At 41.0% G+C, this 9,512-nt stretch overlaps 1 pseudogene; it reads right to left on the bottom strand.

Moving 5' to 3' along the window:
- Positions 1–8,008: 8,008 nt before the first annotated feature.
- On the bottom strand, positions 8,009–9,258 carry LOC114680953 (annotated as a pseudogene).
- Positions 9,259–9,512: the final 254 nt, after the last annotated feature.

Genomic DNA, 9,512 nt, shown 5'->3' with positions numbered 1-9,512 from the left:
CCCAATTTGATTATTTCCTGGCATCTATTCCTTCTGGATGAATTTGCTTCTTCTTGTTCTAGAGCTTACAGGTGTGCTTTTAACTCACTAGTGTGAGATTTCTCCACTTTCTTTATGTGGGCATTTAGAGCTATGAATTTCCCTCTTAGCACTGCTTTCATAGTATCCCGTAAGTTTGGGTATGTTGTGCTTTCATTTTCATTGAATTCTAGGAAGTCTTTAATTTCTTTATTTCTTCCTTGACCCAGTATGATTCAGTTGAGCATTGTTCAGTTTCCATGAATTTGTAGGCTTTCTGCAATTTGTGTTGTTGCTGAACTCTAACTTTAAGACATGGTGACCCAGTAAGATATAGGGGGTTATTCCAATTTTTTTGTATCTGTTGCAATTTGCTTTGTTACGGAGTATGTGGTCAATTTTGGAGAAGGTTCCATGAGGTACTGAGAAGAAGGTATATTCTTTTGTGTTTGAGTGAAATGTTTTATAGATGACTGTTAGGTCCATTTGGTAAATAACATCTGTTAGATCCCTTATTTCTCTGTTTAGTTTTTGTCTGACAGACCTGTCATTGGTGAGAGTGGGGTATTGAAGTCTCCCATTATTAGTGTGTGGGATTTAATGTATGATTTAAGCTTTAGCAATATTTCTTTTACAAACGTATGTGTCCTTGTGTTTGGGGCATGGATGTTCAGAACTGAGACTTCATCTTGATGGATTTTTCCTGTGATGAATATGAAATATCCTTCTCCATCTCTTTTGATTAATTTTAGTTTGAAGTCTACTTTGTTAGAGATTAGGATAGCTACATCAGCTTGTTTCTTAGGTCCATTTGTTTGGAAAATCTTTTACCAATCCTTTACTCTGGGGTAATGTCTGTCTTTGAGTTTGAGGTGTGTTTCTTGTATGCATCAGAAGGATGGATCTTATTTTCACATCCATTCTGTTAGCCTGTGTCTTTATAGGTGAAGTTCATTGATATTAAGAGATATTAATGACCAGTGATTGTTAATTCCTGTTGGGTTTGGTTTTGTTGGTGGTGGTAGTATGTGTGTGTGTTTCCCTTCTTTGGGATTTTCTGGTATCAGGTTCTCTATGGCCTGTATTTTCATGGGTGCAGATAACTTTCTTGGGTTGGAGTTTTCCTTCTAGTACTTTCTGTAAGGCTGGATTTGTGAATAGGTATTGCTTCTATCTTGTTTTGTCATGGAATATCTTGTTTTCTCTGTCCATGGTGATTGAAAGCTTTGCTGGTTATAGTAATCTGGGCTTGCATCTGTGGTCTCTTAGTGTCTGCAGAATGTCTGACAGAACCTCCTGGCTTTCAGAGTTTCCACTGAGAAGTCAGGTGTAATTCTGATAGGTCTGTCCTTATATGTTACTTGGCCTTTTTCTTTTGCTACTCCTAATATTCTATTTTTATTCTGTATGTTTAGTGTTTTGATTATTATGTGGTAAGAGGATTTTTTTTTGGTCTGGACTTCTTCTTCTCCTCCTCCTCTTCCTCCTCCTTCTATACCTATTATTCTTAGGTTTGGTCTTTTCATGGTGTCCCAGATTTCCTGGGTGTATTTTGTTAAGAATTTCTGGATTTAACATTTTCTTTGACCAGATGAATCTATTTTCTCTATGGTATCTTCAATGCCTGAGATTCTCTCTTCTATCTCTTATATTCTGTTGGTTATGCTTGCATTTGCAGTTCTAGTTCATTTACTCAGATTTTTCTTTTCCAGAATTCCCTTAGTTTGTGTTTTCTTTATTGCTTCTATTTTAGTTTTCAAGTCTTGAACTGTTTTCTTTACCTGAGTTTTTTTTGTCTTTTTTGAAGGGATTGATTGATCTTCTAATTTTTTGTTTGTCTTTTCCTCCATTTCTTTAGGGGAGTTTTTCATTTCCTCTTTAAGGGCCTCTATCATCTTCATAAAGTTATTTTTAAGGTTGTTTTCCTCTGCTTCATCTGTGTTGGGATGTTCAGGTCTTGCTGTTGTAGAATCACTAGGTTCTGGTGGTGGCATATTGCTCTTTATGTTGTTGAATGTATTCTTACACTGCCACCTTCCTATAATCTGGGCAAGTGAAGCTTGTGCCTCCTGGATTCCCTCTTCTTCCAATTGAGACCTAGAGGGCTAGAGAGCTGGGTTGTCTAGCTGGGAGCTCAGAGACTCAACTTGTTGCTGGAGGGCTTCTCTCCAGCTTCCACCAAGCCCCACAGTCCCACAATCCACGTATAAAATAATCACTCAGACGCTTATAATACTTATAAACTGTATGGCCGTGGCAGGCTTCTTGCTAACTGTTCTTTTATCTTAAATTAACCCATTTTTATAAATCTATACCTTGCCACGTGGCTGGTGGCTTACCGGCGTCTTTACATCCTGCTTATCCTGGCGGTGGGCTGCAGTGTCTCTCCCTCCTTCTTCCTGTTTCCCCAATTCTCCTCTCTCTTTGTCCCGCCTATACTTCCTGCCTGGTCACTGGCCATCAGTGTTTTATTTCTATAGAACGATATCCACAGCACAACTCTTCTTCTAATAGGTGCAGATTGGGCCTGTGGCTCCAGTGGTCACTGGTGCTGCAGGAGATGGTTGTCGAAGGGGCTCAAGAGGATGCTGTTGCCTGGTTTCTGGGGCTGAGGTGGGTGGAGGAGGGGCACCTTTTTTTTTTAAAGAATAAAAAATTAAACTTTAAGTTTTATCACACACACAAAGAAAGGAAGAAAGAAAGAGAGAGAGAGAAAGAAAGAAAGAATGAGAGAAAGAAAGAAAGAAAGAGAGAAAGAAAGAAAGAAAGAGAGAGAGAAATAAAAGAAAGAAGAAAGAAAGGGACTCTAAGGAGGCTCCTTCTTTCCTGAATATGCCAACATGGGTGGCCTCCTTCTGGACATTGCTGTAGTGAACAGGTACCATATTCCAAGGGGTAAAGTAAGGTAAGCTAAACTCAAACATAGGACATTGTCACATTTAGTCTGATAGCAAACTGAGAGACATCACATGTGGGAAAGTAGGGTTCAATGTCTGAGAAGGGGGATGAGAATGGTGGGCAGGAGATGCAAGCAAACAATAGCATCAGAAACCATTTCCCCTTAAGAACTACTTTTTGGGCTAGCTGATAAGAGAACCAGTAGTTGAGGTTGACATGGGAAAACAGTACTTTTGTTGTAAGACCTTTTGATGTGCCAGAGCAATGAGGAGGGTTTCCTTCTCTCTGCTTCCTTCTTTCTCTCTTTCTCTGGTTCTCTTAGTAGTGAAGATGGAGCATGCAAAACTAGCCTAGGCAAACTATCTACCACTGGTATCCAATGATGAAAATCTTCCTTAGTGGGTCATTTGTCTTCATACTTCACCTTGTCATGGAGGGAAATGAAGCTTCTGGCAAATATTGGTAAATGGATTTCCTTTTTACTCTCTTTTGAAATGAAAGCAGTAAAAGGAAAGAAGAGACTTCAGAGGACTCTGCAATCTATTCTTAACCTCTTTTGCAAGACACTTTGCTTGGGCTGAGAAAATAAGCAGCATCTGTTCTGAGCTGTTACTCATAAGTATTGGGTTTGGTTGAAGAAGTGGCCATGTGGAAAGGGGGAGTAGAAAAACTAAACAAGTTTCCCATTAAGCGTTCTGAATTGTTTCTTCAGTGCTATGGAAAATTAATGGCCTGTTGATCTTGTACAAATTGTTCCAGGTCATGGCATGACTGATGGCGATCTTTAAAAAATAATTTAAATTATTTGCCTCTGGTTAAAATTCATTTTGGCTTTATACACATTGGAGAATATTAGGATACAGCATCAAGCCTCTGTTATTTTGAAAAACAAAATGATTTTTTTTTCTGTACATCCATAGGAAAATTCATGGATTTGTTTCATCAAGCCTGTGGCTGCCAAGATTATCTTAGCATAGGACTTAGTCAATTTTATACTACTGGACACAGAGCTGTGTCAGAAAGAGCTGGAGGGCTTCTAGCTTCCTTTCTATACACTGTTTCAATGCGCCTATTGTTCTCTACCCACTCACATTCTCTCATATACATTCATTCTCTGATCCCAAACCCTGCTAACATATTCATTCGTCTTCCTATTCTTATAGCTGCTGAAAGGCCCATACATGAACCTGTGATACCCATATTTCCTTATATTCTATCAGTGCCTTCTTGGTTGAGTATGCTGCTTCTGCTTTCTCCTCAGAAAAGCACACTATGTGCTTACTGCACGTCAGGCATTAGGTGGGCCAAACACTTCACATACATTATCTTTAAAGCAATCCTGTGAACATGCTTGGTATATAACTTTTTGGTGGGAAGATCTCAAGAAACTCTATCACTCCCAATAGAGAGGACGCCAACAGATCAAAAAAGGATTCTGCCAATGTTTAGCTTGGTAAATCAACAAACTTATTATGGTTTTTCAAAGATGAGCCCTTGTTGCTAGAGTTTTCCTGCTTTGCCCACAATCAGGACAAATTTCTCTCAACCGCCAGTCCCACAGCTGCTCAGACCCAACCAAGTAAACACAGAGACTTATATTGCTTACAAACTGTATGGCCGTGGCAGGCTTCTTGCTAACTGTTCTTTTTTTTTTTTTTTTTTGGTGTTTCGAGACAGGGTTTCTCTGTGTAGCTTTGCGCCTTTCCTGGGACTCACTTGGTAGCCCAGGCTGGCCTTGAACTTACAGAGGTCCGCCTGGCTCTGCCTCCCATGTGCTGGGATTAAAGGCGTGCGCCACCACTGCCCAGTGCTAACTGTTCTTATAGCTTAAATTAATCCATTTCCACAAATCTATACCTTGCCACGTGGCTCGCGGCTTACTGGAGTCTTCACATTCTGCTTGTCATGGTGGCAGCTGGCAGTGACTCCTTCCGCCTTCCTGTTCTTTCTTTTCTTCTCTCTGTTAGTCCCACCTATACTTCCTGCCTAGCCACTGGCCAATCAGTGTTTTATTTATTGACCAATCAGAGTAATTTGACATATAGACCATCCCATAGCAAGCCCTGGTGACTTAAAGGTAGCCATAGCACCAGGATTTCTGCTCCTCACACACACAGACCCTTACAGGCAGCTACAACATCAAGAAACCTTATCCCCAGTCAGTTGTTTATGCCTTATATCATGCCAGGATGAGTCACATGGGCACCCAGTGGAGGATTGTGAGCCTTACTAGCCTTCTCCTTCTCCTGTCAATAGGTCCCAGCTCATGAGAGTTTTGTTCCTGTGATTACAGCTATTTTGCTTCAAGATGATGATCATCAAGTTCAACTGGAGAAAATAGCTCTACAACAATGTTCAATTTAGCAATGAGGATAAAACTGCTCTAAGGGGCAGAACTAGTTGATGTGGAATCAGAGTTTGCAATTAAGATTGCCTAGTCCCCAATCCTGAGGTCACAATCATCACAATTTCTTTAGTTCACCTCTCACATTGACCACAGAGTTACCTTTGTAAATCACATTTAGTATAATTTAAATTCATTCTCTCTTGCCATAACTATATGCATATATGTATATATTATATGAACCTTCATATATATGTATATGTATATACCTTTCATAAATATGTATGTGTTCGTGTGCGTCAAGTGCATATGCACATGTATAAGAGCCAGAAGTCAACCTCAGGTGTCATTCCTTGGGTGCTATCCACCTTGTTTATTGAGACAGGGTCTCTTACTAACCTGGAACTTACCAAGTAGCCTAGATTGGCTATCCAGCAAGACCCAGGAATCCACTTGTCTCCATCCATCTCTATAGCACTGGGAATTATAAGCACACACCAGCACACAACTTTTCCTTTCCTTTCCTTCCTTTCTTTCTTTCTTTCTTTCTTTCCTTCCTTCCTTCCTTCCTTCCTTCCTTCCTTCCTTCCTTCCTTCCTTCTTTCCTTCCTTCCTTCCTTCCTTCCTCCCTCCCTCCCTCCCTCCCTCCCTCCCTTCCTTCTTTCCTCTCTCTGTCTCTGTCTCTCTCTCTCTTTCTTTAAGACAAGTTCCTTCTATGTAGTCCTGGCTGTCCTGGAACTTCTCATGCAGACCAGGCTGGCTTCACCCTCAGAGAGATCCACCTATCTCTGATTCCCAAGTGCTGGGGTTAAAGGTGTATGTCACTATGCCTGGATTCTTTTTTAAATTATTATTATTATTATGTATGATTGAACTTAGGTCTTTATGTCTGCAAGGCAAGCACTTCACCAACTGATATGTGTGTATGTATATGTATGTGTAACAAAGTAGCATGTTTTTTTTATTGTATTTTCACACATACTTTTGGTTGAATCCTCTCCCCTTATTCTTCCCCTCATTTCACTGCCCCTCCTGTCCCTGTTCTACCCTTCCATCTCCAGTACTGCTCTGTTCACTTTCACATCATATGTTTGACTACCCTTTCAACTCTCTCCCTTAAAGTCTCCTTTTACCAATCTCACAAGTCCTTTTTCAGTCGTCTAACCCCACTAGCATGCCCACATAAATACATAGTTAACAAGGATCCATGCATCAGAGACAGCCTTCAACCATCCCCTCTAGTACTATGCCTTTAAACTGAGACACTTTACAATCAATCGGTCTAACCTGTGGCCCATGAGCTTCACGTGTCCTAGGATAGCTATAAATGTACCCTAACACATTTGTAGATGACATTGTGTCAGAATGTCAAAAAGTTAGACACTTTGGATAGTATAGGTGGGATTTCATAACTTTGCTTGGTTTTAGTTTCTTACTTCATTTCATTTTTGTCTAAGTTTCAACCTGCAATGTTTTTCTTCTGATTCTCATCTCCTACCCCCTACCCATACCCCCACTCTTTCATTCTCTCCTGTTTGGGATTGTTAGCTTTCTGTTTTTGTAAGAAATAGCTGAGCTAATCAACTCTGTAAGAGGGAAGATTTATTCTGGCTTATGGCTTGAAAGGTTTCAGTCCATGTTTGTATGCCTGTTTGGAGGTCTGTGGTGAGGGATGATGTAGTCTGTGGTAAGGGACGATGAGGTCTGTGGTTAGGGACAAAGCTGCTAATTTCATGGCAAAAAGAAAAGGGTCATCTTGGATCTCAATATCCCTTTCAAGGGATATACCCACCACCATCTAAAGTCCTTCCAAAAGGTCTTACCTCTTAAAATTCCACAACCTCCCAATATTGCCAGAGGCTGATGGCCTAAGTTTTTTGGGGGAGGGGTGCATTTAAGATCTAAATGATAGCTGGTGGTAGTACACAGTTTTAAATCCAGCACTCTGGAGGCAGAGGTGGGTGAATCTCTGTGAGTTCAAGGCCAGCCTGGTCTACAAAATGAGTTCCAGGACAGCCAGGACTACACAACACAGTAAAACCCTGTCTCAAAAAGTAAAAAAGCAAACAAATCTAAATGATAACAGTGATAAAACTTAGCCTTCCCAGATTGGATTTTTGACTCGTCTAGGTATTTGTGTGTTGTCTTTTTTAGATCTTCGTTTCTTCACACATACAGCCTCTCATCCCTCCTTGAGCTTCTTGGATTTCTGTGCTAGCATTGGTTCCACCAATGTTGTGACATGCCATATAGAGAGACTCCCTGACACTCTGAGCCCAAAGGACTTTTCTAGATGCAACTCCTTTCTTTCTGAAGTTTCATAAACTTTTTAAAAAATGACTTCTTAAAAGTCAACTTCACAAGGCTAAAGAGATGGATTGGTGGTTAAGAACACTTACTGCTCTCAAAGAGGACTAGAGTTCAGTTGCCAGCACCCACATGGTAGTTCCCAAGCATTTTTACCTCAAGTTCCAGGGGATCCCACACTCTCTTTTGAACTCCATGGGCACTAAGCATAAACGCAGGTAAACACTCTTACACACAAAATAAAAATAAATTTAAAATAAATAAACAAATCTTGAAAAAAGAAGCCAACTCTGGGGACTGGCAGATGGGTCAGCTAGCAGAGGTGCCTTCTACCAAGCCTGATAACCCAAGTTTGATGCCCAGAACTGACTCCCATAAACTGCTCTCTCATCTTCATCCATACTTGTCCCTAACACTAAATAAAAGAAATGGAATAAAACATTTAAGACAACTTTGGAGATTTATTAGACATTGCATCCCTAAATATTGCTCTTATACTGTTTGTTTTCTCCTTCTAAGGCTCAGTTTAAACAGGATTTTTTTTTGTCACTGATTTTGGACAAGTAAGAACATGTATTTGAAAATCCCTAGTTCCCACCCCCATAACATATAGTCTTTTTTTTTTTTAGCTATTTGTACAGTCCAGTAAATGCAGAATGGAATTACAGGCATAGGAAGACACACACCATTTGGAAATTAATGATAAAATATTTTTAAAAGAGAAAAACATATTGATATCCAACTCTTCAAACATCTTACTCCTTCTTAAACCCAGTAGTCATACAACTTACTTCATTAGCACAGTTTATCTGGCAACATAATTGTTATTAAATGCAGAAACAATGTCAGGAACAAGCATTAATGAAGGACCACTTCAGGCAGCATCAGAGGGTGGCCCTCAGTCCTCCTCAGTAGAAGCAGACGGTGTGCAGGAAGGTCTTTCCAGTCTTTACCTCAAACATCTGCAGCAGCTCTGTGATCTCATCATCCACATCTTCCATGTGCTGGATACTATGGCAGAGCTCACCGATGAGCAAGCCCCAAGGGTGGCTTCTTTGTAGTTGTTAGGGATGTTCACATTGATCACATGCACCAGCTGACACACACCCTGTTCCCTGGCATTCAGGTATTCCACCACCTGGTCATAGACATGCTCCTTACATGTGAAGATCACATCGAAGATGTCTTTGCTGCTCTGGAAATGTTCAGGGCCAGACTTGATTTTCCTGTTTCTATCCAGCATGTGTAAAATGCCATTCTGGGTGTAGAAGGCACTATCTTTCTTCAGCAGATCATGGTATACTTTGTCATACATGGTTTGGGAATCATAAATGGTTGGCTTGTCAGGTGTGGGCCCAGGAAGCTTCACAAAGCCCTCAGTTCCAAAGGACTTCACGTTGAACCCTTGTTTGCTCAGGACTCTGTGTACCTCCATGCTCTGGTTCTGGTTGTTTGGGCACACCACGGCCACGTGGAGTGGAAGTGACGGCATAGTAATGACAGCGGCAGCTTCAGAGATGTCTCTCAGACGCTAGCGAGCATCAAAATAGCCATGAAGTGACATATTAAAGTCCCGGTCGAAATCACGCTGGCTGGCTGCCTGGGTGGAAGTTGCCTGCTGCCCGTAGGTGGGGCTGAACAGTCAGGCTGTGAAGTACTGATGTTGGGACCATGTGATTTCATGCGCACTGAGGAAAGTTCGAAGGCAGTTGATGTGACGTCACCACCAATGATCCACAACAAATGAAAAGTCCTCGTGATGTCTCCGTAACTATGGGCACAGTTGCCTGTGTCTATCATCCCAGAACTCCCATGGCGAGATGGAAAATACAGACAGGAGAATCTCATAATCTGTGGGCCAGACAACCTGGTGTACACACCAATGAACAATAAAAAAGTGACCCTATCTCAAACAAGGTGAAAGGTGACAGCCAACACCTGAGGT

This window comes from Peromyscus leucopus, chromosome X (assembly GCF_004664715.2).
Source record: "Peromyscus leucopus breed LL Stock chromosome X, UCI_PerLeu_2.1, whole genome shotgun sequence".
In the NCBI taxonomy this organism is placed as follows: domain Eukaryota; kingdom Metazoa; phylum Chordata; class Mammalia; order Rodentia; family Cricetidae; genus Peromyscus; species Peromyscus leucopus.
Note: the sequence above shows the minus strand (reverse complement) of the source record. Positions and strands in the feature narration are given on the sequence as shown.